This window comes from Stigmatopora nigra, chromosome 16, assembly GCF_051989575.1.
Source record: "Stigmatopora nigra isolate UIUO_SnigA chromosome 16, RoL_Snig_1.1, whole genome shotgun sequence".
Lineage (NCBI taxonomy): Eukaryota > Metazoa > Chordata > Actinopteri > Syngnathiformes > Syngnathidae > Stigmatopora > Stigmatopora nigra.
The window spans coordinates 5,923,710-5,950,654 of record NC_135523.1 but is presented as its reverse complement, the minus strand read 5'-3'; the positions used below and the strand labels follow the sequence as shown (position 1 = coordinate 5,950,654).

Sequence of the window (26,945 nt, the reverse complement as noted above, 5' to 3'; positions counted from 1 at the left end):
TTTATCTCCATCTAAGATGTTTCTTTGCTTGTGCAGGTGTGTGCGTTGCTATGATACCTAAGGAATATATAAAATATTACATATCTGTTAAATTTGGGCTAGGTGCCATATCTAACAAAGGCATGGGAACCAAAACAAGGCTTCGGTCCCAGCCAGTGTCACCAAAAGTGCACCTGGTTAAATTACCATGTGTGCCTGTAGAGTCAGGCGATGTAAATGTAAGAGTTACCATTCAGTATATCAAATGTTAATGGAACCTATGATGCTTTTGTGTCAGGCTCGCCTCTAACTCTTCATTTTTCTCAGTCATGGAGGCTGTGTTAGAGCAATGATTTTCTGCATTGATTAAAGTTAGGATTGGTCCGAATTGGTCAAGCTCTGCACTGTATTTAATTCTGTCATTGTAATATTTTCAATAGCAGTAGTACTAAAATGATTTATTAATAGTGTGCCTACTGAATGTTTAGCTGGTGCTTTCCCCAGTTTATTTTGATTCATTATTTTGCACACATACCTATTGTGGATAGAATGCAGTACATCATTTTCATGCTAGATGCATGATCTCAACCTTTATCTTGCATATAAGGTGACCTTTCCTGAAATAAGGAAGGACCCTCCCCTATGCTTTAATTCCAAACAACATGACAGCAGTCTTAGCATGGAATATCAAAACTGCAATCTGTTTTTACTTTAACAGTGCGACTTCCTCTCGGCACTTAGAACTTTTCCCTCGGTGATACGGACGTGGTAAAAGATATTCCTCTGTAAAATTCATGAATTCTCAACTTTGGAGGGTATATTTCACTACTGATCTATTGGGCCATGATAAGAATTCAAAGGTGAATGGAGCTGGAGGACATCTTCAAAGATGGTCGAGGACATCACAGGAAAGCCAATGAGGTGTTACCCTCTTCCACCATCCTCAGAAATAATGTGCCTTTCTGCAACAGGATAGACTGTGTTGGACATTTGGATGTGATTGCAGTCAGCTGCCATTAACTTGATTTAATCAAGGTTCTTAAACTTTGACAAAAAAGTGTCTGTGTAAGCAAGTTAATATGGTAAATTACTTGCAGGCACATGAAAAAGAACATCAATTCCCCTACTCATTTTAAAGTACACTATTAATCACAGGTAGGACATTCAAGTTCCATTAAATGTTGGTTAAAGCTTTTGTGGGAAATAATTGTTTTTCTAAGCCGCCCTCTGCCTCTACGTTTGTTGAATTTAATTTATATAGAAACTATGTAGGTTCTCCGCCTCCTTGTGCCCTGCGATTGGCTGGACACCATTTCACAATGTCCTCATAGTTAGCTGGAATAAGCTTCAGCACCCCCGCGACCCTTGTGAGAACCCCAGTTCAGAAAATAAATGAATGAATGCAAACTGTGGTGTATACAAATCAACATCTGTAAAAAAATGCCCAAACATAGACATGGAAAAGTGATTATGGCAGGCAGGTTTAAAATCTAAACACAATTACATATATTGTCGTCCATTCCAACAATATTTCCCAATTCCATTTTTCATCTCACAACTCTGCTCTGTTAACACTGATAAAAAGATCACTAGAGGTGTCCTGGCTGGTCCACCAATTTTATTGAGCACTTAAATTGGCAAGTAGGCAATGACACAGACCGACATTATGAGTTGGCATGTCATAAAAATGATTTTACAGCTGTTATTTTAGGATAAAATGACTATTTTACCACTTTAATCTGTCCTGCATGCTCCGGTTCTTGCTTCTCTTCACTAGCCTTGATTATCAAAGATGACTGTCCAGAGCATCTGTCAGTTCAGGAGAGAACTGTAAACCCCTGAAGACAAGGACACAATCTGAGCAAGTTGACTCTGGTGGAGTTGACAGCCGTAAGCTTCTGGAGGTGATAAAGCCCTTTGAACCTCAAAGCTGTTTAAGGACCCCCTTTGTGCCCTTCCAAGCCCCCTTTGAGTGAGGCCACTGAGGTTTCCACTTTAATTTTGGGAGTGGTGACGCCAGGAGAGTCTCCTTCATCTCACTAAAACAGAGACTCCAGAGAATATCTCATTGAGGCAATTCGTTTATTGACATTGATTAAAATTTTGATTTGTAATTTAGAAAATTAATTAGCATATTTACATAGCAAAATAGTTAATCAGTAGGCATTTCTGCACAGCATTTGAGAAAATCCAATTATAGGCGTTGTCCAACAGAAATGAGACATTTGGGGTATATGTTGCATTATTCAAGCTAATGCAAATGTTCCAATTATGGGAGTTGTTCAACAGAAAGAAGAAATTAAGAATAGATGTTAAAGCTGGCATGACCAAATCTCAATTTACCAAATATGAGACTACAAGACTACACATGTGGAGCAATGCGGGACAACATTCATTCATTTTCTGAACCCCTTATCTTCACAACGGTTGTGATGGGTGCAGGGGCCTATCCATGCTAATCAGTGGCCAACAAATTGCGGGGCACAAGCAGACAGAAAACCATTTTCGCTCACCCTCATACCTCTGGGCAATATAGAGTATTCAGCCAACCTATTTTGCATGTTTTGGTATGTGGGAGGAAGCCAGAGTAGCCGGGGCAGACCCACGCATCCCCAGTTTGAACATCCAAACTCCAAACAGTGAGTTTTTTTTAGTGAATGGCTCCAATGCAAATTGGCAGAGGGGCAATGGCACCCGGCTCCTTTAGGTCACAGTGAGGGTCAGACATTAAGAGCTCAAACAGTGGTTCTTCGGCTGAAATTTCAAAACGCACAAAAAAAAAAAAACAAGACACTGAGATATGACATATATTTCACCCTAGTTCAAGTATTATTCATATTAATGATTTTCTCCCAATTCTGATGTAGGAATCGGATATGCCAAAGTTCATAGAATGTAAATTTTAATTCATCTAGATTGGTTAGTGCACATTTAATGTTCATCATGACAGTTCACTTGAAAGCCACATATATCTAAACTATCTGTGAGTAGTTGACTGTACATGCAATGATACTAAATGTTTTAAATGTTTTGCTTCTTCCAATGTCTTTGAAATCATGACAGCTTGTATTTCGAACTCATGAATACCTCAATTGTGTGTCATTCAAGGCTTTTCTGTAACACCCTATTGTTGCTGAAACTTTGACACACAGCCATTACCATGACAAGAAAATTATGTTTCATTATTGGAATTTTTTTTTCCAGATGGAAAGGCTCCCTAAGAGATGTACAGCATCGGGTTATGGAGCAAAAAAGGAATCATTTCCCGTGATGTCTCCTGGTCAAAAACAATGTTCCTGTTGGCAGTCATGACAGATAAAGGCCAAGTTCACTATCCAGAGTCTCCGGGAGGGAGGAAGGACAATGTAATCGTGGAGCTTTCTCCCAAAATTCCCATTAGGTAAGTCTGTATGGAAGATGTGACAAAAAGCATAACATTTAACTTTACAATTAGTTTAACTTTAAATCACTTATGTAAAGGTCATTTAGCTTGTTTTCATTTAATTGTGATGCTTTTTGTTTAATTTAATTTTTCCGGTCTTGTCCGCAGTTAAAATATATATTCCACAAAACAATTTGCTGAGTGGAAACAACCAAAAGAAACACAAAGAGGAAGATACGACGGTAGGTCATGATTTGAAAATGTACTACTACTCCATTTGTACATCTTTTTCCGAAAGTGGGAATACCCAAATAGTTTTTTTTTCCTTGAATACAAAAATAAATCTCAACAAAAGCCATGCTTTTATAGAGGCTGTAAAAGTTAAGGTTCACAAGGCCATAGTTGCCCAATGGGCAGTTATCAGTCGTCAGACAGACAGATGAGCTCCACACCTGAGTACACTCAAACCACATACTGTCCACTCCTTGCATCTGTGTGCAGGCATGGAAACACAAATTCATCGTGTACATACAACAGAGCATCTATAATTGCATCTGGACTTGAGAGCAGGACAAAATAACTGGAGGGCTGATCTTGATATTTATTGCCTCAGAAGACATTTAAGCAAATCGAGTTATAGCCGGTTGACCATGTTGTCTTTTAAAGAAACATCTGGTTTTCCATGCTTGTTATTGGTTCTTTATTTTAACTGTCACATTTGTATCACGTGGATTTGATTTTTCTTACAAAATGATACCTATAAAATTTCATCAAGGCAACGTTCCAAATTGATTCATATCATCAGTGGCCATCAACATGCTATTTTTCTGTCAAATAGCTTCTATTGTATACTGTATTGTAAGCTCTCAGAATTGTTTTAACACTTTTTAGTGGCTGGCACATTCTTGGTTTCAGAGGAAGCCACAAAAAGTGACACACACAATAGAACATCCACTGCTGATTCTCCGAAATGAGTGCTTTGGCAACATAATTGTGTCTGAAACCCTAAAGTTGTATGTGACTTTCAATGTTTTGACAAATTCTACTAGATTGTACCAATGCAAGGAAATCTGTCTTCCAAGGTCTCATAGAAAAAATACAAATGGTAAAAAAACTCCCAGCAACTGACACACTTGCTTTAGGAGGCCAACCAGAACCTCACATGAATTATTCATGATTGCAATATACAAACGTAAAGATAGCTGAAACCAAATTGTTTTGAAAAATTTCCCCTGGAAAAAAATGTTGGAAACCATCCCAAAATGCTGGTTAAATATGCTCTTTGAAGGTAATGAGGCGTGCTCATGGCACGCATAAGTAGGGAAATCCACAGTGCCACACCAGCATGTTCACAATTGAGCTTCTTTTTCACTCGCAATTTTGCCTATGTATCATATTTTTAAGGCAGATGTGGTACAATTTCTGCCATGCCTGCTCACAAGGCATAAAAATATTCAGTAAAGGGTAAATGAATGTTAAAAAGAAAAAAAATGTATCAATGTTCACATGATGGGTAAAACTTTCAAACATGGGGAATGGAAAAAAAAATACACATCAATTTAAACCCCATTAAAAAGTATTTTCGCAGAAATTGCACATTCATGTTAAACTATGCTGTATGTTTATGGCTAATGGTTGAATATATTCTCTCCAATAGTTAATAATACATGCAAGGTTATTAAGGAAAGCATATTTTTATTGTGTCCCAAACCACTTTAGAATCGAATGAAGAATGTAAAAATGGTGAGATCGTTGGCCAACATTTGGTGGTAAAAGTAATATGAACATTTTATGTGGATAGCCACAAAAAAAACGAAGAGTTTCATGTCATGTAATAATTTATTTTATTGAGTGTAAATGGACATTTATTTCCACTGCAAACTTGACTCGGAGCAAAAATAAAATTTAGATACAGATGAATAAAATATCATGATAGTCATATCAGCTCATAGTAAGAAAAAAAAAAAACGGTCCGCACCAGATAAGCACCATGATTCATCCTACAAAGGGATTAGTGTGATATAACAAAGTAATTTCACTTGAAATTGTCCTTTAATGATTCTCCATCTGTAAAGTCCAACAAATGTCATTTTAATTATTCACAGAATATCTGTAATTGGAAGGACTGGGACACCTGGGCATTTATACATACTAAAAATAGAATTGCATCACTAATTTCAGCTATAGCAGCTGTTATATAATTAAACAATTGCGACTAAAAGACATATGTGTATGATTTTTTACTTGGTTAGGTTGCTCATCTTTAAATGACAAAAACATATCTTATAGCAATGGAAATAAAAACAAGTTGTTAGTGTGTCTCATGAGAAACAACAACCCAATCAAAATCCAGATGTCTGACCATCCAATGTATTGCATAAGGATCATTTTGGCATTGTTAGTGAGGAAGAATACAACCCAATTTTTTAAGAAGGAATCGGGCAAACTAGCTGTACAATTCACATGGTGAGAATGCCCTTCAAAACAGATGAAGAGGAGGAAACCAAATCCAGCTAATCTGTAATGCATTAGCAAGCACACTAACAGTATGTTACAGGCCATTAGTGGTTAACAATGATAGCTGATTTTCAGATGGCACTGATAGCCATTCCAGTAATTCGCTGCAGTCTGTGTCAACTCCCCGATGACAACGGCTGCTTCCGGGCTCTGACATCGGATCAATAATGCAAACCCCCCCCTTAAACTTTTGCCTTGCGGTTCCATTTAAAAGCACTTCCTCTCGAACTAATGATGCAGGTTAATTGCCTTGTCATAGTTGGGAGTTTATCGGTAAAGCAACATGAGCTGTTTAAAAAAAGAATCCCACCTGGGATGTCTTCCCCCCGGTGCGTATTGTCTCTGTAGTTTTATTGATGGGTTTTTTCGTGTCTTCGCTGACCACCAAAGTGTTGGAAATTTTCCCAGGAACAACATGGTTATGAAGAGAGGGTTTAAGGTAACTATGAGTACATTAATTCTCGAAATTTGTGGATGGTTCTTTTATAATTGAGGCGCCTGTGGGTGGCAGCTGTTCTAACCAATGAAAGTGATGGTCTCCCAAATTGCCCTTGAGCAAGATCCTTAACTTCTGCTTGCTCGTTTGTCACCGGAATCCTGTCCTACATGCAAACACTTTCATCTGGTCAACATATGGTCCATTATGTATTTTGTCCATAGTGGTGTCCTGTCAGGTTTCCTCCCTATACATCTCAGCAGTGGGTCGGGGCCGCCTCTATTGATGGCCACCGCTTATTAATCAGACTCTGGGCGGACACTAAAGGCCTGACATTTGTTAGCAACTCTACAACAGCATGCCATTAGGGCATCAATGTCGCACATTAGCCTGAATAAGTCATGAGGGGGCCGATAAAGCTGCAACTTCCCCTCGCATTAGGGATGAACGTCTTTCAGGCACATTTTGTTAATATGCATGCAAGAGGCAGCAAGGGAGGCGAGAGCGAGATAGGCAAACAAAGGAAGAAAAAGAGGCATTAAGGACATGGGACAAACTAAAGTCTCCTCAGAGAGAAGGACATTCAAGATCAATTGCGAGGAGAAGATGCAGACTAAGTGCTTCTCTTATAACGGGAGAGGCCTAATTAGAAATGATTGCCCCAGTAGCACCAAAACCTTGAATTGGTTGGAAATGGAGCAATTTTACTGATTTTGCTGCTCACGCCAAGTTTTCTTAAGTTTTTTTTAAATTATTTTTTATTTGTATTTTTAGTCCATGTTTAGAAATCCGAATACCCAACATATTTCACAGACTTGCCACCTTTAAGCCAAAGCAAAGTACAGTTGAGGCTCCTTTTCTACTGTTCATCAAGCAGACAAACAGACCATAATGAATCAGCCTATTGTAGCTCCTGTAACAGTGTATTACCGAAGCATTGCCTCATTTAACCCGCATCTATTGGAGTGTAAACTGCTCTAAATGATTTGTTGATGGTAATGGGACAAAGCACTTTAATTAAACTGTTTGAACCCATTGCATGTGACCAACTAATCAATTTCTTGTTATTGATAAAAACTGTTACAACAATGTTGTATCACCAGGTCGGGAGCGTGGCTCCTTCTGGACCTCATTTACTGATTACCCTGTTAGGTTAAGGTTTATTATGAGTGAATGTACACACATTTACATTCTGTTTGTATGAGCAATGACGGATGTTTGTCTCACTGTCACCGTGCCACCGTCCAATGTCTCTACCCACAATTTATTTTGTGCTTTTCCAGATACTCTGGCTTCCGTCTGAGTTTGTGAAATGTGTGTTGGATTCAATGAAGCCCCTAAATTGCCCACTTGTGCGAACATGAGAGTGGCCACCTGGGATATGAACAGTCCAGGATGTCCTGTCTGCTTTCCTATCAGCCTATTTTGCATTGAGGTTTCCTTCATCATCCATAGGTAAGTAAAGTGTGATTTTGAAAGTTACCAATAAGTACATGAAGACTTTTGAAGGGGTGATATTAATAAATGCATCCCACAACATAGAAATAGAAAATGTTTTAATAATGCAATCAACAAATCATACAGACTGGGTTATATACTTTTTGTGCAATTTTGGTGTACTTTTATTGAAAATCTGCCATGAAAATAATAACTAAATTGAATGGAAGGCCTTTAATTGGAATAGAAAGTTGTTAGCACATATTTAGACTGATTGCGTCTACCTTTTCAGAGGACTTGTTCACCTATGCATTGGCTAATATGGGCTATAACAGAAATGTGGGAAACTTTACAAAAGGAAAATATATCCCGGTGACATTTTTGTGAAGGTTTGCCTGGGAATGTTAACTTAAGCAAACTTAAGGTAATTAACTGACATTACAGAAGCAAATATTATTAAGAAAGTGATGTTTTTAGAACCAGGGCTCCCACAGAGAGATATTGTCAAATGTTCCCTCATGTGTCAAATCCTTTTATTTTTTCACTGAAGAAGCCGCTATGCAAATGCGATGCCTTTTGAAGTATGTTTTGTATTTTTCAGTTGGTGTTTTTATAAGAGTTTGACTTGCATTCTGACATCATTGGTGGTTTGTCACCGAATTTCAAACCTACCAAAGAATTAGAACAAAAATACTGCCTCTTCTATATACTCACACTACTGTCAAAACTGTTCAAATATGTTTGAATTAACCAAAAGGCATCAAATAGGAACGTCTTGATAAAGAGGGGGAAAAACAAACATCTTTTTCTGTCTTTCTAAGGTCAATGTGGCTTACAGATCCCCCCCAAAAATGTCAAAATGAAGTTGCAGTTTGCATGCCAAGCCATTTGCTGGCACTGTTGTATATAATTAAGTACCACATAATAACGCCACAATCGGAAAAAAACACTAAGAGAAGAGATGATTAAGCAGAGTGGTCACCTAAAATGACCTTGCCCTCTAAATCACAAATTTAGGAAACTATTCTGAACCTCCTTATTACTTGTGTTTTGCTAGTTATTTTTAGAATATAACTCATTGCATATTATTACAAGGACATTTTTTTCTTTCAGCAAAGACACCAAAAAAGACAGTGGCACCTTGGCTTGTGATTCTAATGCACATTTTGTCACTAATAATGTATTTTTAATCAATATTCCCTTTTAAAATGAATTAAAATGCCATTAAGAGATTTTAGCCCCCAAATGACTATATATTAACACTTTTACTTAACTCAAGTGCAATAAAACAGAGAAGACAATAAACCAATCAACAGTTTTTAGCTTCAAAAAGCATTAAAAATGTGTTACAAATGAGTATCTGCCATTATCGTACCTGTATGTATCTTAAAGTTGCTGTGTCCCAGATTTTTATTGTCTTCCAGTGGACAAAGTTGATTTTTCTTTTCTCCCAGGTTCTATCAATCAAATAAAAGCTAACTGACAGAAAAGCCATAGTGCACTAAAAGCTATCATCACACCCTTTTGAGCCTATTTGCATTCCATAAACAATCCTATGTATTCATCATTTCTTTTGAAGATGTGTCCATGTGTGAAAGAGATGGACACACCTCAAACGAATGCTGATCCATGAATTTCCCTTAGTTGTCACGCAGCATGCATACCCAAATCAATCAAGCCCCTTGGACTCATCAGTCCCACTTACGGATATCAGCCTACAAATAAATGACACCCCGCAGGAGGGGAGATCAATAAGGAATAAGGTGAACGTCTTTTTGCTGCCTACCTAGCGGCCAACGGGCATGGGACGATGCCAAACCAAATCTTCGTGTCCTACCTAAAGTGATTTGACTCACAAATGTCAGTCATTAATCCTAACGGAAGAGTGACATTGATTGGCAAAGGATGAGAAATGGATCTCCATCATGGCAGTATGCAAGTGTGTATACTGTACACACTATATACATGTTTAAAATTGAATAAACACAAACAAAAGATTAAGGATCATTCATGAAAATTCATTCTGATTAATCGTATGTAGTTTACCTGGCCCTGCGACTTATATATGTATTTTTTTTCGTCTGCATTAGACCACACAGCCAAAACAAAGACAATCATTGTAGTATTATATTAACCAAAATGCCAGACACAAAGACAGTGGATAAATTCCAATATGATGCTTGAATATACAATGAGCCCTGCATTCCTTCTAGGGTGTTCCTTTGTGATTGAAATAGTCAATAAAAACTATGAGTCAGTCAGTTTTGTCTTCGTCCCAGAGAAATGTTCCTCAAGTGTGGTAAGCCATAAAAGGGCAAGGACAAAACTCTTTGGAGACATCTTCTCTGCCTATTCCTGATTTACGAATGAGTAATCTTGTATTTAAGCTTCTACAAAGAGTATTTATTTTATATTCATTTGTTCACTATGCGCCAGATGGACTTTAGTTGCTGCACTCCACCCATTATAAACTGCAAATGAGAGAAAAGAGGGCCAGTGAGCACGTTTTCTTGTTTAACTAAACTAACTTTATTAGGTTTCTAATACTCAGTGGTTCTCTCCAGGATATTTAAACAGCTTATTAATTCATTGCATTGGTACTTGGCTATAATTGTGGTAAATGTACAATTACAAATTGTAGAAAAACAAAACTTTATTCTCTTCGGCATCCTTAATTGGATAACAAAACACTGTTCTATTGTACTATACCAGAAAATAAAATGGGGTTACTTTAGAGTATGCATGAAATTGTGAAAGGTGTCGGAGCATGATTATTCAGACAAGATTTCATTTTTGATTGCCAAACATTGTAGTACATTTTGCACCATGGTTGCTAAAAAGCTGCCTTGATCATTATTATTATGATTTTTTTGTTTATATTTTTCTCATTCATGTTTAAGATATTTTGTCATCTTCAGCAATATATCATTTGCTTAGGACTGCTATAATATTCCCATCTTTAATGCAATACTTTAATATTACTTTTGGAGTGTCTTTAGTACTCTTTTTAATGGCATCACTTTCATTATGAGAGATAAATGTTCACATATGAAAGCAAATCTAGGATTTGAAAAAATATTAATTTGGGTAAAGGTTTCCTTACCATTTTTAAATATATAAAAGGAACCTATACTGTACATGTGCTGTATTTAATGACAAATGTGCTATTTGGACAGGTTAGTTTGCTTCCAAACTGTCTCAGTGTTTGTGTATGTATGTTATCCCATTTAGTAGTTTCCATTCCTTATTAGGAGGAGGCTGGTTTTAAATAATTCATGTTCTTCTCAGTGGGAAACAATGCTGAGAAAAGTAGATACAGTAAACGGTACAAGTTTGCCAGAAATTATTTTTCACAGTACTGAATCTGTACTGCTCTACAGTAATTATTGTTTCAATAAGCAACTCAACTAAATGAGCAGCTTAGGGTGTGTGTTTTCCTGCAAAAACAAATAGCTGCGGATACACATTTAGGTATAGTCAATGAGCACACTTCCTCTCTATGGATGCTAACTGAGATTATGTAACAGGCTGGAAGTGTTTTTCCATTCTTGACAACTACTCATGATTACTATGATTTAACATTCATTCACCGGCAGTGACTATGTGTGAGTTAAAGATTGTGTTGTTTCTTTTCTGCCAAATACAACATTAATAATGATAGATGATTTCAAAACATGTTCTTCAAACCAACATTGCTTTCACAGTAATAATTGCATAGCTTTCAGATTTGAGTTGAAATAGTGGTCTATGTGGTCTTGCCTGGAATTGATACCAATGCTGCAATTTTTCCTACTGCCTGATATGACACTGGGGGGCTCCTATGTCACACTGATTTTCACTTTTTCCCATGAAATAAAGGCTGCAAAGGTCAAGCCCCATCTTTCTGACATCATATTTCCAGGCATCTTTGCAGTGTGATAGGTTACGTGCTGTAGAGCCGCCTCTACAGGCTAGAGGGAAGTTCCTCTCCTCGGGGTGGGATCACACAGGATACCCGACTCCTTTTCCCATGTTCTCCTTAGCCAATGAAAACAAAGGAACCCTAGCACATTCCCATCAACTACTCCCGGCGATACAGCGGCCTCAGGGAAAGAATGAGTAAATACCAAAGGCAAGAATGTCCGTATAGGAAGGAGATGAGGAAGAGGTTGTTGGATTACTCAGGAATTAGCAGCCCCCTGTGTTTCATTAAGGTTAAATCGTTTATTAGACTTAAAATGTCATTTGTTTTCATTTGCCGTCCCCTATTGTAGACTTCTCCTCTGTGATCTAAATGTCGGATGCAATTTATCCTTTTGTGGAGAGGTCATTGCAGAGACGAAATCTGCAGGTAATGACTTTTTCTCTTGTATTGTCCCACCCAAGTCATACTTCAACGTCATATTCTTTAGTCTAAAGTGAATTATCTTCCCATTTCCAGAAAAAAACTGAAAATAAAAAGAAAAGTTTAGAAAGGTGCAGCATTCCAAATAAAATATTTCCCATGTACCCTACACAAGAGTCCACACGAAAAGCAAATAGATGGTTGGACATATGTTTTTTTTTTTTTTTTTTGTATTATTATTATTATTTTAAATCATTTGAACATGTCATCTTATCCATAACATAGTTGGGGATTTGTATTTGTGGAATTTGTTTTGTCAAGCTGCTCTGCACTGCAACAAATGGCCAAAGACGATGCAATAGTGTTCATGATTGCGGGGCTGAAAGGACCAAAATGACATCCAGATGCTCCCAATTACGCTGCCTCAGCGCTTAGTTTGTTGGGGTTGTCGTAATCCCCTCCAAATGCAAACAGACACTGATGACGATATTTGCAGACAACCCATTTTAAATTGAATCCAATGATGTCATTCATCCAGGCTATGCATAAATGTCCATATGTCCTACACTACCCATTTTTATGTGTGTTGCATAAATGCAACATATCATTCAATGTAAATTAAGCCGTTAAGCCTATAGAGTGCCATTTTTTCTTCTTTATCTTGCTAAATAATTTCCCAAATTGCATAGAAATTGTCAATCACTATGTAAATTATATTTATGTACTGCAACAATTATGCTGTTACACTGAATTCTGTTCAGAACTTTTTTCCTATCATTGTTGCAAGGGATGGGCATAACATTATTTACTGCTAATTGTGGTGCATAATCTTTTGTATTAAATACTATAAAATCCTCATAAGACCAGTGAAGGAATTAATACATTTCCAACACTAGACAGTTGTAAGTAAATTTGCAGCCTATGAATATTTCTAAGTGACTTATAAATCGTTACCAAACAAAAAAAAATAAAACAGCAGTGGTATCAGATTTGTAGAACGCAATGGTCACTGGAGAAATACACTGTTTGAATAACTGCGAATGTTTGCTTTTACTCACTTGTGATAATGTTTCATTTGGGGCAAAGGGAGTACTGTAAATGCTGACATCGTTGTGGTATGAAAACTTCCAGTGAGAGCATTTCAGAAGGTCTTTTGTTGTTGAAAAAGTCATCTTTATTTAATGGAGGATATTTCTAAAAATATGTTTTTAGGCTTCCAATATTCTCTAGTGGGGGTTATGGTGACCTTAAGTGGCATGAGAAGCTCTACACTAATGAGATGCCGTGAATTCAAGGAAGGCGTCTCCCCGCTAAAGAATGTGGGCTTCCTCTAGAGATGGAAACAGTACAGCATGTTCTCCTTGAGACATAATGTGCCTAGCCATGAAAACACCATTAGGGGATATCCCTGCTTGCCCTCCTACACATGATCACATCCAGAATGTATGAAGGCGCTGGATTTGTGTGTGTGTGTGTGTGTGTGGGTGGGTGGGTGGGTGGGTGTGTTTATGTTAGATGCATGTCTCCATGCTGGATGGAATTTCCTCTCCTTACTCTGGGTTGGATTTGTTTTAAATTGGGATGTCCCAATCGCATATTTTTGCATGCAAGTCACCTGATTTTTTTGTCCTGACATAATACCTAGTAATGTAAGATGGAGGGAAATATAGCACATCTGGATGTATTTTTTCCCCAATTTGAAAAGCTAGCCAATTTTAAAGAGGCTTTATAATGGAAACATTTGTTGGTTTGTTTTCACAGAATTAGATTGTGATTAAATTACATTTAAATATTTGGTTCTCGTAGATAAAATAATAATAAAAATAGAAATTTCAATGTGATGAATTGAGCATTCTCAAATGGGATTTTCTTCACGCTAAAGCTCTCTTTGTTCTGAAAAGTTTGATCCCCTGAAAATGAGGAATTTATGGTCACATGATTGGATGTGGGGCATGCATAGTTTTATATTTATTTTTAAGACATCATCTGTCAATTATGAACCTGAATACACTTAGAATCTTTGACCTAATGGAGGCAACAATTAAATCATCAAATGGACACTACTATTATGTAAAAGGGAGGATAATATGCCCACATTTTGGACGTTGCCTTTTTTCATAGAACTGCAGCTTCAATGTCAGCGGCACAATATTTCAAGGCTATTAACTTGAGTGCTTTTTTATTCAGTCTCATATTTTTTTAAACAGCATAGAAAGTCATGTAAATGTAATATTAATTTTTTCATTGCTTTCATTTTCTTTCCTATGGAGCTGTTTAAAATTCAGTGATTTTCCTTACTTGGGGAAAGTACAATGAGGACTGGAAAATGCATACAATATACAACATTAACTGCCACTGTTAAGGAGGAGAAATCCTCCCTGTTTTTGTAAAATTTGATGTTTTTGGGCCTAGTTTGGAAAATAGAGATAAAACAATATGTTTACATGATGGTGTTCTACAGAAATTATTTAAAAACGTAAAATTGCATTTATTTGCATTCATATGTGTAACCTGGTGTGTTCACTAAGTGAATTAACTAAAGCAATAACAGCTACAAATATTACAATGTTTATTTGGCATTTAAAAAACGTATAGATAACGGCAATTCGGTTCTAAGAGGTCCCTAATTTAGATCCTAATGAAAAAATTTCAAATGTGTGAATCCTTATCTGGAAAAAAATGGCTGGAGACCATTAATAGTTTATGGCTTGAGTTAATGATAGCGATGATTCCTAATTGAGCTCTACAGAGCGTAACTATCTGGTGGTCCTTTGCACTGGTGCCAGGAATGTCTCTCATTAATTCATTTTTCCCTCTTTTAAATATGCATGGAGAATGCCCGACTTGCTAGAGAATTTATTCATTCATGTTAGCAGAAAATATATCTTAAAAAATCATTTTGACACAAATTAGACATGCCGTGTTATACATTAGATTGTATGCATTTAGTAAAAGCCTAAGTTGAATGGTCCATCTAAGTTTCATTTCATTGTTATGGTACAGTTGCCAAGGATTTGAAGTTTCCACATTACTGGGGTAGTCTATTTCTGTTCTTCTAAAATCTGACTGTTATTTGGTGACTCAGAGATCACTCAGCAAATCATACCCTGCTGTTTTGGCCACACTTTCCACTGAGACTGCATGCAGACTTACGTTAGAGACGTATTAATAGTGGTGACTGTGTGAGCGCTTGTTGCTGTGCGCCTGCCAACAGCTAGCAGAGTAAACAGTGTGTTACCATGGTTGCCATGTGAGCGGCTGACAAAACAGCGGAAACAGGAAGGGATTCCCTTACAGCCCAGTGACGGCCCTCGGTGTTGCATGGATTCCCGGCAAGCTTTTCTTCTGGCACCACTGGGGGTTTCCCCATTTCTTAGTCAAACGTGCCAACTGGTCTATGGTTAAAAAGCCCCTCGCATGTGGTGGATATAATTGTTCCCACATGTGTGCTGTCAAACTGACGTGCAAGGTTGAAGTATAGCTTCAGGTCAGTCTTGTATTTACATGAAGGCAATTTGTAGGGCATCGAAAACTTGGAGTAATTTGATTCATGTGTTTTTGTTCTCCATTTGCTAAAAATAAACGTTAAATTTTCGTGTGCAGCATTACGTGGACCTTAGAGACAACATTGAAAGGGGGTGGGGGTTGATGCTTGGAGCTCTAATTTCCTCCAGAGTTGGTTGCGAGCTCATTATGAATTTAAAGCTGATATAAAAAACATAAGGTAACTCACTAAATATTCCAATTTTGTTTTACCGACTTCCACATTAATGACCTTATGCTGAAAGTTATGGTAGTCTCAGACCAGTCCTATCCAAAGTTTATGCTACTGTCTCTAAATGGTAGGATTTATTGAATCAAAAATACAAAAAAACAAAATATAATCCTTCCCTTCACTTGGGACTACCTTTTGTCTCAATAGTCCACCAGCAAACTCATTGTTCATGACATAAAGGAGCACCTTGAAAAGGGAAAAGACCTAATCCAAACTGAATTAGTTGACATTAAACAAAATGGAGCATGAACCAAAACTAAAGCTAATACAGGAAAAAGAGGGATTATGACACATATCATCTAATATAATTGCCATTGGTTTTGCTTTTAAAGTGAATGTTGAATGAAATACTCAGTAAAGAGCAGAGAATCCCCTCGAAAGAGGTGAAGTACAGAGAACCAGACTTCAATGCTTCCAGACCAGCGGCAAAATTCCAACATGGCAGATGGTGACTGAGACAGTCAGTAGGGAAAAAGGCCTGAACTTAAACTGGAAACAAACCCAGTGTCTGAGTGTGTGTGTGTGGTTGTGTGGTTGTGCACTATCCAGATCACAGTCCATCACAGCGTTGAATTGATATGTAGAACAGAAGCTCTCAAAGCCTTCACTTCATAGCTGCTGCTGTGTGGGGTACGAAAGGAATAGACGGCTGTTATCATTGAGAGATATTTGAAAGAGAGCTGACCTGCTGTTTGGGGAATTAGGAAAGGTCTCCTTCAGCTATGAGCTTTTCTATTTTGAGGAGGAAAATAAAAGCTGAGGGTGGAGATTAGAATAACTTGGCTTCCTGTTTGATGTCCAAATAAACACAGCATTCCATTCAACACCAGCTTTCAATGTGAGTTATAAAGATGTGCTTCTTTTGCAAATTACATTTAGTGTTGATAGGTTTTGTATTTTATGGAAAACCATTATGTTTAGCCAGAACAGCAAAAAAAGACAACTGAGAAATACAACTGAGTTGATGCTTACACTCCAATCTCCATGTTTAATAACTTTCATGGAAAGTATGCCATTGTTTTGATACGATCTTTTTCCATTCTAATTATTTTCACATACTTAATATTCTAGAAATTAACATTGTTTTGAGCTACGTCTGTGCTCAGCAGATCGTGAGCGAGGAGATCCCCCAATGGGAATTACGTTCACCCAAACTTCATTCAGATCGGATGGTGGCAGTCGCCACAGCTGAGGGAATTTCTGTCAGAAATATTTGCTTTTTTCTTCGAGGGAGGAAATGAGGGAGGGGGTAGCGGGTGGTTGCTTAAATTGAATCACCATGGCAACCTCAATAACAGTTCCCTTCCCTTCTTCGCACCCTCCCCTCTTTCTTTTTGCACAAGAGGAAATGAGTCTAAAAAAAGAGATGTATAGTTTCAACCGTCATGTACTTCTGATGGCTGCTACGCAACTAAGACATCATACATTTGAGAAATATATTACAACTGGCATTATATGGCATATTAAATTTATTTGGCTCACATCTACATACAATATTTTTACGAGATGAAGAAAACTTCCATTTATTTGACAAACTAAAAACTTTAAATACAATGCAATTTAGAAATGACATTTAAAATCTAATGAGCAACTCACCATTTACAATGCATCTCATGAACCTCTTCCAAATTCCCTATGTTCTACAAGGCTTTCCTTGACATTTCATGATTCAATTCTTATTTATTCTCAGGATGGCAATTGGTTTGTTGGTAACTGCCACAGTGCACAGCACTGTTTGCACACCAAAAACATTGTTTTAGTATTATTTTATCTTTTAAGCAATTATGGTCACACTTCATATTTTCAAAGGTCATGTTTTTTGTTGAGCAAAGGCTTTCATACACTTCCTGACGAGAAGATTAGGACCCATTTTATAACAAACCCTAATGTCAAGGTGAATGCACTTTAGCGTACAAATGGAAAATTCGGACTCAACTGTCGGGAGGCGGCAGGCAGGCAAAAAAGCAAACATATTCCCTGTCATTAAATTATATTCAGTACCATGTAAATGTAACCGTCATCCCTTATATGTATCAATTTGTCGTCTTATGATATAACATAGAGTAAACTTTCACTCTGATCAATGACTGAGAATTCTATGGGGATGTAACATGCATCACGGCAATTGTTCTTATCAAGCGAGTGTACACCAGATTGGAGATTCAGGGTCTACTGTAATTTAATCTGTTGCTATAGCTCACAGTGCACTCTGCACATAAGACATTGTCAGGTTTGCTGCTGGCTTTTACAGCCAATTAAGCATGTCGAACCAGTTGGAGGACATTGGGCAGAAAAAGCACTCTAATTGGCTGATCTGCTTTGATAGGAAGTCACCAAGTCATAGTACTGTTTGTTTCAACCAAGAACCTTTTCCTTTTTTAATTACCTTCAAAGTGACATTGCTAAATTAAAGTGGTGTGTGAGAAGCATAAGTATTGTTGTAGGAAATACCAATTGTTTACCTCCAAGGATATTGTTATGGAGGATGAATACAAACTAATTCCACCATTGTCAAGCATGTGAGGAACGTATTTTTTTTTTTACATCTTCCGACAATCGTCTTTAACATTTTAATTTTTGCGTTTTGTTAGCCAATTTCAATGAATTTGACCTTACTTGAATTTGATCTTGGAACTGTGAGGTGTCATGGTATTCTGTCAGCCAATGTCGCGCCCATGAACATACGGTATAGGCAATATGTATAGAAGATAAAGTAAAATGATTCATCCCTGGGGCAGTACTCCTGAAAGTGCTGCTGTCATAACACTGACATTCAAATTTTACCACTTTGGTATTTACCTTGCCCTATATGTCCCCTAAAACATACAACCTTAGAATTTAATGATAAGTCTTACATTGTTAATTTGTGTAAATTACACGTTGGGGAAGTGATGGAGTTTTAATAAATTCATTTTTGTGGCTATGCAATGTTAAATGACGAATAACTTAGGTATAGACTTTCAACCTTTCAAAGTTAGTAGTATTTTAGTAGTATTTTTCTCCTTGTATATGTGTTGTAAAGCTGGAATGTTGAGAATATATTAATTATACAGTTTGAACTGCACACAAACAAACTAGATTACTGAAAATAAGACTGAAGATAACTACATGGGGAGATCATAGCAAAGGTACACTTACACAAAACACCTTTGTTATTTGTTGCAAAAAAGTGACATCACACCTTCAAAATCTGCCCTTACTGCACATTCTTGGTATGTCAATAAAATAGAGGATGTTGGAAAAAACATGCTTGTCTGCTATACACTACTGTGCGTCACCTCCAGGATTTCTTATAATGTTTGGTTCCATGTCCCAAGCCACCTTTTCCTTAGCTTTGTGACTGGACAATAAAGTCTACAGGTACGTGACACCATATGTTTTGCTATAGAGTAATGACAGCTCTAAGCACTAGTTTTATGACAGCTGGCCCCTGGTGGCCCGGTGATCAAGAACATGTCTGGGCTTCAATTAGAGATTCTGAAGCGAGCATTCCTCACAAAGTTGAAGACTCCGTGAACACAGTTGTTCCATACCGTGCAAAACTCATCTGAGCTGCAAGTCCAAATCTATAACAAAATCCACGGACATCTAGAAGAAAGAAAGCGACTGCATTATACCAAGAGGAGGAGTTGAAGATGCGGAAAGAGAAACAACAGACACCAAAGGCATTTGGAGTTCATGATCACTTTGCTTGACTGTGCTGTGATTAAAGTGAGGAGTCCCTGGAGAGCAAGACGGCTCCGGGCCTGCCCAGTCAGTTCTTTGGCTCCCTTGATCTCCTCTATGTCGCCCACAGAAACATAGAACCAAACCTTCACTCAGAATGGGCTTCTTTTATTGCTCAGTGTTCCTCATTTGTGCAGAAGAATGTGCCAAGCAAGCACAGTTTTCCTGGCACCTCTCATTTTAAAGGAAGGAGGTCGGCGATGGATGAACTGCTGTCTGGATTATTGCAAATTCTTTTGATGTTTAAATGAAGATATCTCGCATTTCGAAAAGTGATCGTCTTGGGAAAAAATGGGGATAAAGAGTCTGCAAGAAAGTTACCTCCAGAAATGCATTAAAAAGTTAAAGTAAGCCCGGATTTAACCTCTATCGCATCATCTTCATTAAGATGATGTTCTTATTATTTCACATAATTGATAATCACAGCTTCATGGGGGAGAAGGGAGGATGCCAAGAAAGGAAATGTCACTCTTAGTCTTAATTAGATTCAGAAGTCAGTGGTGATGGGTTGATGAGTCCGTCATTAGCCCATCCCCTCCCTTAACCTTTTTCTTCTGGTCAAGTGACCTTCACTCCATGTCGACGGAACGTCTGACAACGAAACAAAATGTCTTGAGGGGAATGTAAGACCAAAAGATAAAAAAGCTATGACATTACACACATTTATATGATGCGGGAGTCTGGGTAATTACACTGATACTCACTTAACATGCATCGCAGGCAAGATGATCGTTTATCAGCCACATGACCTCTGGCAAAAGGGATATTTCTCTGATCTGTCTAATTATTCATTTTTATCATTTGTTCTTTTCTGCCATGGGTAACAAACGGTAAACGGAAAAAAAAACCTTTGTGTGCCGCTTGTAATCTTAAACAACACAAAGTGGTAAACACTACGGCACAGCTGGGTGGAAGGTTTCGGAAATGATTCACTGATGGTTGTGTGAGTTTCAAATGGATTCAATTTGGCTCAAAGCTATTCTGTATCATTTCTTTTCAGGAAATAAAAATACAAAGCAATCTCACTTCTTGCGCCTCTGGCTTGTTGGAGCAATGGGGGTGGAGAGTGGGGGTTGTGTGTCACTGTTAATTGTTGCTGATGGGAAAAGGGCATCTTTCGAAAGGTTGCTTTGATAGCTTGTGTCACACTTGGAACAGCTCTAGTCCAAATATTTGGTTTTGTCTGACATCTGCTTTTAGGCTTCTTTCTTCATTGAACTCATCACCCATGCCTGACAGAGAATCGGTATTAGATTTCAAAATAAGTTGTTGGCTATTATGTAACTAGTGTGGGTGTTTCTACAGAAATAGATTGAACAGTTTAGCCATTATCAATCTTGATGTAGCGTTTATCTTTATGAAGTACCATGTTTACTAGGAAAGTCTAAATGGTATATTTTCTCTTCTCATAATGCAAACCGAGACTATCTAAACAACCATGGCTCCTGTTTTAAAATGATCCATTCTTAGGCATACTGTATTATGGTGCCACTTTGCAAAGTAGCTCCTCCCTTTCTGCAAAGATGTGAGTGACAACTAGAAATAATGTGATCCAAATCCACATCTGTCTTCTGTTCTTGCCATAAACATATTTTTCATTCTTGGCATGAACCAAGCCCACTTTGGAAAGAAGCCACCAGCCAGTGTGTGAAAGTCAGAGGTGTACTGTAGCATGTGTCGTAAAGCTGCCACTGATATTTCTGGGTCATGCATGTGCTGGGGGCCTCTTGCACTGTTCTAACCTGCCAGGTTATTATGTAACACATTGGTCGACTTGAATGCTCGCGCCTTCTGTAATTTTCCACTCTGCCTGTGTACACCAAGGATTACCTGTATGAATAGCGAAGCTGACAGGATTTGAAGCAGAGAGGCCTCGGTTCAAGGCCAGAGTTAAGAGCAGCAGGAGAAGGGAAAATGAGTGTTGAATTCTGACTGTTCATTTCAACTTACCCATATTCCATTTTTCTGTTGGTCTGCTGCTTGACAGCTTTCACTATTTTTCTTCTTCTCCGTCGCCACTTTTTTTCCATAAAGAGCAGCTTATGTAGACGGGTAGCTGGATGACAAGTTGAGCACAAAGAAGAGCTCAGGCACGAGTCAAAGAAGTGAAGTACTTTCCTACATCTTACCAACAGACGAGACACTTGCTTTGATGGCGAAAGAGCTATGGCAGTGGTTTTGCATGATTTATTTTGAACAACAAATTCTAATTCTGTTTAGACTCCATGCCGTTTGTAGCAAACGGTAAACATCATTCATGTATGTCACAGTGCTGATTATGTAAGACAATGCAGACAGTTCCTGTGCAGCATTAAAAAAAGAAACATCATCAGTCAACAGGAAGTGCAGCATTGCCAGGAAGCCAGTGAGGGAACTGCAATGACTCATCAGTTAGTTTCTACACAAAGTATGATCACATACTGAACTTGCATTGATTATTCCAGCAACCAATTGCTTACTCGTGCTGATTGGAATGCCAAAAAGTACTGCCTTTTGTTAACATAACTCCTGCCAAGATTCTGAGAGTTCTAAATTGTTTATGTATAAAAAGTACACTATCGACTTGCGATACAAAAATATACAGTATGCATTTGGACACTGGTCCCCACAATATGTTCAAATTTGCGACGTGATAACATTCCTAATGCACATAGGGTATTAACATTTATTCATCCATGTTCTGAACCGCTTTTTCTCACAAAGGTCATATGGGGTTCTGGAATCTATCCCAGCTAACTGTATTAGGGGCAGCCAATTGCAGGTCACAAGGAAACGAACAACTATTCACACTCGCACTTAGGGGTAATTTAGACTATTCAACTATGTTTTTGGACATTCATATAATTTAAATGATAATAATTGTTGCTTAAATACAGTCAGGCTTCCTGCTGCAATAAAAAAGTACACACGCACGCATTTACAGTAACATTTCTCAAAATATATTGAGTTAGAATCAAAGGCTAGTGTTGATTTCAATCCAAATAAAGCACATCAATCAAAACATCTAAATAAATTGGAAAAACCTGGTGTGCTTTCCATCTTGAATGCTATATATGTACTGATCTAGTGATAGTTTCCTACTCTATTATGGGCTAAAACCAACAGGCTGCTGACGATACAGGTTTCCTTGAGCAAGTACTAAATATTCACTCCTTATGTAATACCAATACGTCTTGAACAATTCCTCCCACTCCCAGAGACTGTCTCACTATACAAGATGTATTGGCCTGAATTTATTATATGGGTTGTGATTTTTAATTTGAGTTATGATGCAAAGAGAATAAAGGATTCCCTTTGAGGTCAAGGTTAGGACACTAAAATGTTTAGTTTAAGGATGAAATAGATATTTATTGAGGGAAGTTGTGTAACGTTTAGCCTGTGATGAAATACGTGGTTAGGAACAGGTCATTTAACATCACAGATACTACAAAGAGAGCAATTACTGCCACAAAGTCAACTGAAGAGCCTCACTGTGACACACAGTAAACTATTATCATCAGCAACTCTGCATCAGTTTGCTTCAAAGGCAAGAGTAGTCTCACTAATTCAGTCAAGATGGCCAAGAACATAGTGAGGATTAATTGGCAAGCTGAAGCCAAAAGTAAACATTTGGACCTCATCTCTGTAAATCATGAGACTTAAACCATACACAAAAAGTCATTCATTAAAGCAAGAAAACGCCTCGTCTGGAGATCCAAAGGTCAAAAGGCTGAGTTATGCCTGGAAGGTCCCCCCCCCATTCCCGAGGGATACGTTTGACCGATCCCTGGGTGACATCGGACGGGGGTGGGCCATCACTTTTGTCCTTGTTCGTCTCGACCTATGAGTTTCCAGTCTGTTGCTATTGACCATCTACCCGTAAAATAAAAGAAAAAAAGGTTCGGCCCCCGCATAACCCCTTGGCTCATCGCTATTTTTCTTTCTGAGTGATAGCTCTCTCGGCCACATCAAGTCTTTTAATCCACACTCAGTGTAGTGGCGCACATATATGTCAAAGTGAAAAAGTTGGCATTTAGCAGCTTCTTCATTGCATCTTGGTCAATATTTCTCATCAAGGTGGCCAGAGACAAATGACCTTTGGTGCATTGACCTTGTCGTTGTTAATGGCAACAGGAGACAATAGCGGAATCCCAAGATCCTCAAGTTCAATTCCTGCTCTGGCTATTAAATATATCACTGTTACTGCTTCTTAATTAGATCGTTACTGTGGTCTTGGAAGCGCTGCAAAAATATATGTCCGTACGTAGTAAAATCTTGTAGTGTCCACTTAGAAATGTGCAAAATGTGTAAACGATGTTAACAAACGGACATGTTTCTGGATGGGTACATTTAAAAATTAATGAGCCTTTAAATTTTAATTTCAAATGCGATCCCAATCTCCCTGGGTCCTGACCGTTACTGGAAGCGCAGATAGCAACAGCGAGGGTGCAAAGAAATCGAGTCAAAGTGACAGGATTCATAAGGCAGAATGCACTCACGACTTGCCGTTTCCCAGGAAGCGATAACCAGAAAGTGGGTTTTAATGAAGCCGGGACAGCTAATGAATGCTGCACCCACCAGCCCTCATCTTCCTCTTTTTACATAAGACTCTCTGAGAAGCGGCCTTGATTCCTGCATGATCCCTAAGCGCTGCCTTTTTTCGGATTTTCCCCCATGTCAAGCCCTCCCTCCTCCCACATGCAGATCCAAAAGTCTGGGGGTAGTAGGGGGAGGTTGTGGCAGGTTGTGCTAAATCAGCATTTCAAAGCTGCTCTACTTGTCAATTATCCGCAGCTGCATTTCCCCCACCGTCGGCGCACATGGGCTCCATTCGACGATACAGGGATGTAAGGTCAGTGTGTGTAACTTCTACGGATGACATCACCCTCTTTGGCAGTTTTTTTTTTTTTCGTTTCTCGACGGGAATCGAGTGGGAGAGCAAGTAGAGAGAGACAAAGAAAGCTTGCATTTCTTCTCATCCATCCCCTAAGTGTAAAAACACAAAAATAACAACGCAACTTCATTGTTTACCATCAAGCGGTGTCTTTAGAGCGACGCTCACCTTGGGAGGCATTCATGTGTGTAATACAATTTAAAATTCCATCACTCTGCGAGGAGCCGTGTTCTATATCTTTTCCATTAGCTCCACATGTCATACGAATACCACATCTAAAATTGTTTTGCATTTGTTATGCACACAGTGGGGACAATCGGGGTGCTTTACTGCATCAATGTGGCAGAGCTCACTACGCACTCCATTGACTAGTGAATATATAAACATGCGTTCAGCATCACTTCTGTCACTGGGCCAGTGAAGTGAAGTTGTTACGCTACAGTCTTCCTGGGAGTTGTAAAGCTGTTTTCAAACACAGATATCAAACTAGTATATCTCATGCATTGCAGTCAAGGGAGTAGTGGGGCTGCTCGGTAATTCCTGGCGTTATAGCAGCTTTAGATTTTGGGGGGGCTCCAAAATAGTCAGATGTGAGGAAAGCCAGATGGGGGTGTGGTGGATAAGAGTAAAATCCTCCAAATTTCATTCTGTGGAGGTAAATATGATAACAATGTGCTGAGAGACTACACGACATGATTGCTTCACAGCGGGAAAATGCTGGTTTAGTTTAACAAATATATTAGTCAGGGACAGAGCTACACTGAGAGATCCAGTAAATTACCTCAAAACAATATTTTGTAATGGCTATTAAGTAAACTCAGGACACAATTACTTTGCTCTAATGCTTGTCTGGATGGGCTATGAATGGAGTCAACCGAAAACATACTTTTATTTACAATTTAATTTTACATTGACAAAGTTACGATATTAAGTCAGGACCACAATATTGAGGCGCTTTGAAAATTGTGATATCACAAAATGTTGACCTTCCAAAATACTCTCCCTTTATATCTGTGCTTGTTTGTTTTTCTTCCTTTTCAATGGGTTATTGAATGGCTGTCTAAATTAAATATCACAAATATATTTATAAATATTTGAACGGGTGAGTGGCTACATTTTTTAAGTTAAAATATATATTATATATAATTGAATTTTCAATATTTTTCACAAAAGAGGAACCAGTTTACCATCATAATGAGTATATAATAAAAAGAAAAAGTAAAATATATCAAATATTTGCGACAATTCACCTCACAACTTCAAGCCTTTTCCTTATGTGATAAAATTCAGATATACAAAAACCCACTAGTGACACTTACAACCATTTATTTAGCATAAATCTTGCTTAGTCCCAAAATGTGCTGCCTAAATCTGGCATGCCATCGCACCAAGCGGATGATATATGGAACACAAACTGTATTTACCATCTAAATTACTTCTGCACAATGCTAAGATGATGACAAAGATTAATCGTCTGAGGAGCTGAATCCCCCCCTCTCCTCCATTTCCAGTGTGGTGGCACATCTCCGGCCACACATTACTGACTTAAAGGCAACATTTGTATTCCTAGGAGGCATCCTCTCTACCCAGCTTTATGACACTACCACCAGGAGACTGCAAGTAGGGGCCTCGTTGGCGTGTGTGGGCCCCCATGCAACCATCATCTATTTCCCCTCACTATCTTTTTATCATTACACATAGTCTAATAAATGTGCAGTGTGCACTGTGATGCTGCATCATATATCAGGCCAAATGACCGGGTCACTATCAAGGTTAGCCTCTCCCCCGCTCACACTTTCACCTGCTGTTGCCAGAAATGAAGGAATATTTGTCTTTTCTTTGGGCGTATTATTTGGGAATGCTGTTTGACAATGTAATAACCTTTTCAACATCCCTTAGGAATGTTTATTAGTACAAGGATCACTTTGAAAAGAAGAAAAATAAAGTAGTTGAAAAGTTTTAAGGATAACCTTTTGGTTTAGCAAATGAAATAATTTCATTATTTCCGGTTAAGTTGTTCACAGTTCAGGCAGATAAAAAGGAATATATTCATGACAATTCTCATTTTTATGCTGTCTATAATTGAAGATGAACTGTGCCTCAAGTAATTCTCATTTATAAATATATATTCTAATTGCAGCGGAATTCAGACTTACTTTTGTCCAAAGAGTAAATTCAGAAAACTCATTATTTTTCTCTTGTATTCCTCAGAGGCCGTCCATCAAACTTAAAGTGCCACATTTTGGACTCCAATATTTTCCAGTGGAACCAGGATTTGACACCAATCCTTCACCTGATCATGTCCAAACCAAAAAAAAGTGTGCTTCAGGTGGCCATCCGACAAAATTTGGGTCCCGGCCAGTTCCCAGGTGGGTTCATACTTCTCACCCTGAATGCATAATATGCTTTCCAGATATTAATATTTAGTTGCTCATGTTAACTTGACAAGACCTGACATCTTTAAAGGAATTTATTTTGTTTATCAACTTTCACTTT

General features: G+C 38.1%; 1 long non-coding RNA gene across 1 annotated transcript; it reads left to right on the top strand.

The window, feature by feature from the left end:
• Window positions 1-3,190: 3,190 nt before the first annotated feature.
• On the top strand, window positions 3,191-26,807 carry LOC144209700 (uncharacterized). Its single transcript, XR_013329206.1, has 4 exons — window positions 3,191-3,379; window positions 3,530-3,603; window positions 7,598-7,769; window positions 26,661-26,807. It is a non-coding gene; the product is annotated as an uncharacterized LOC144209700 (long non-coding RNA).
• Window positions 26,808-26,945: the final 138 nt, after the last annotated feature.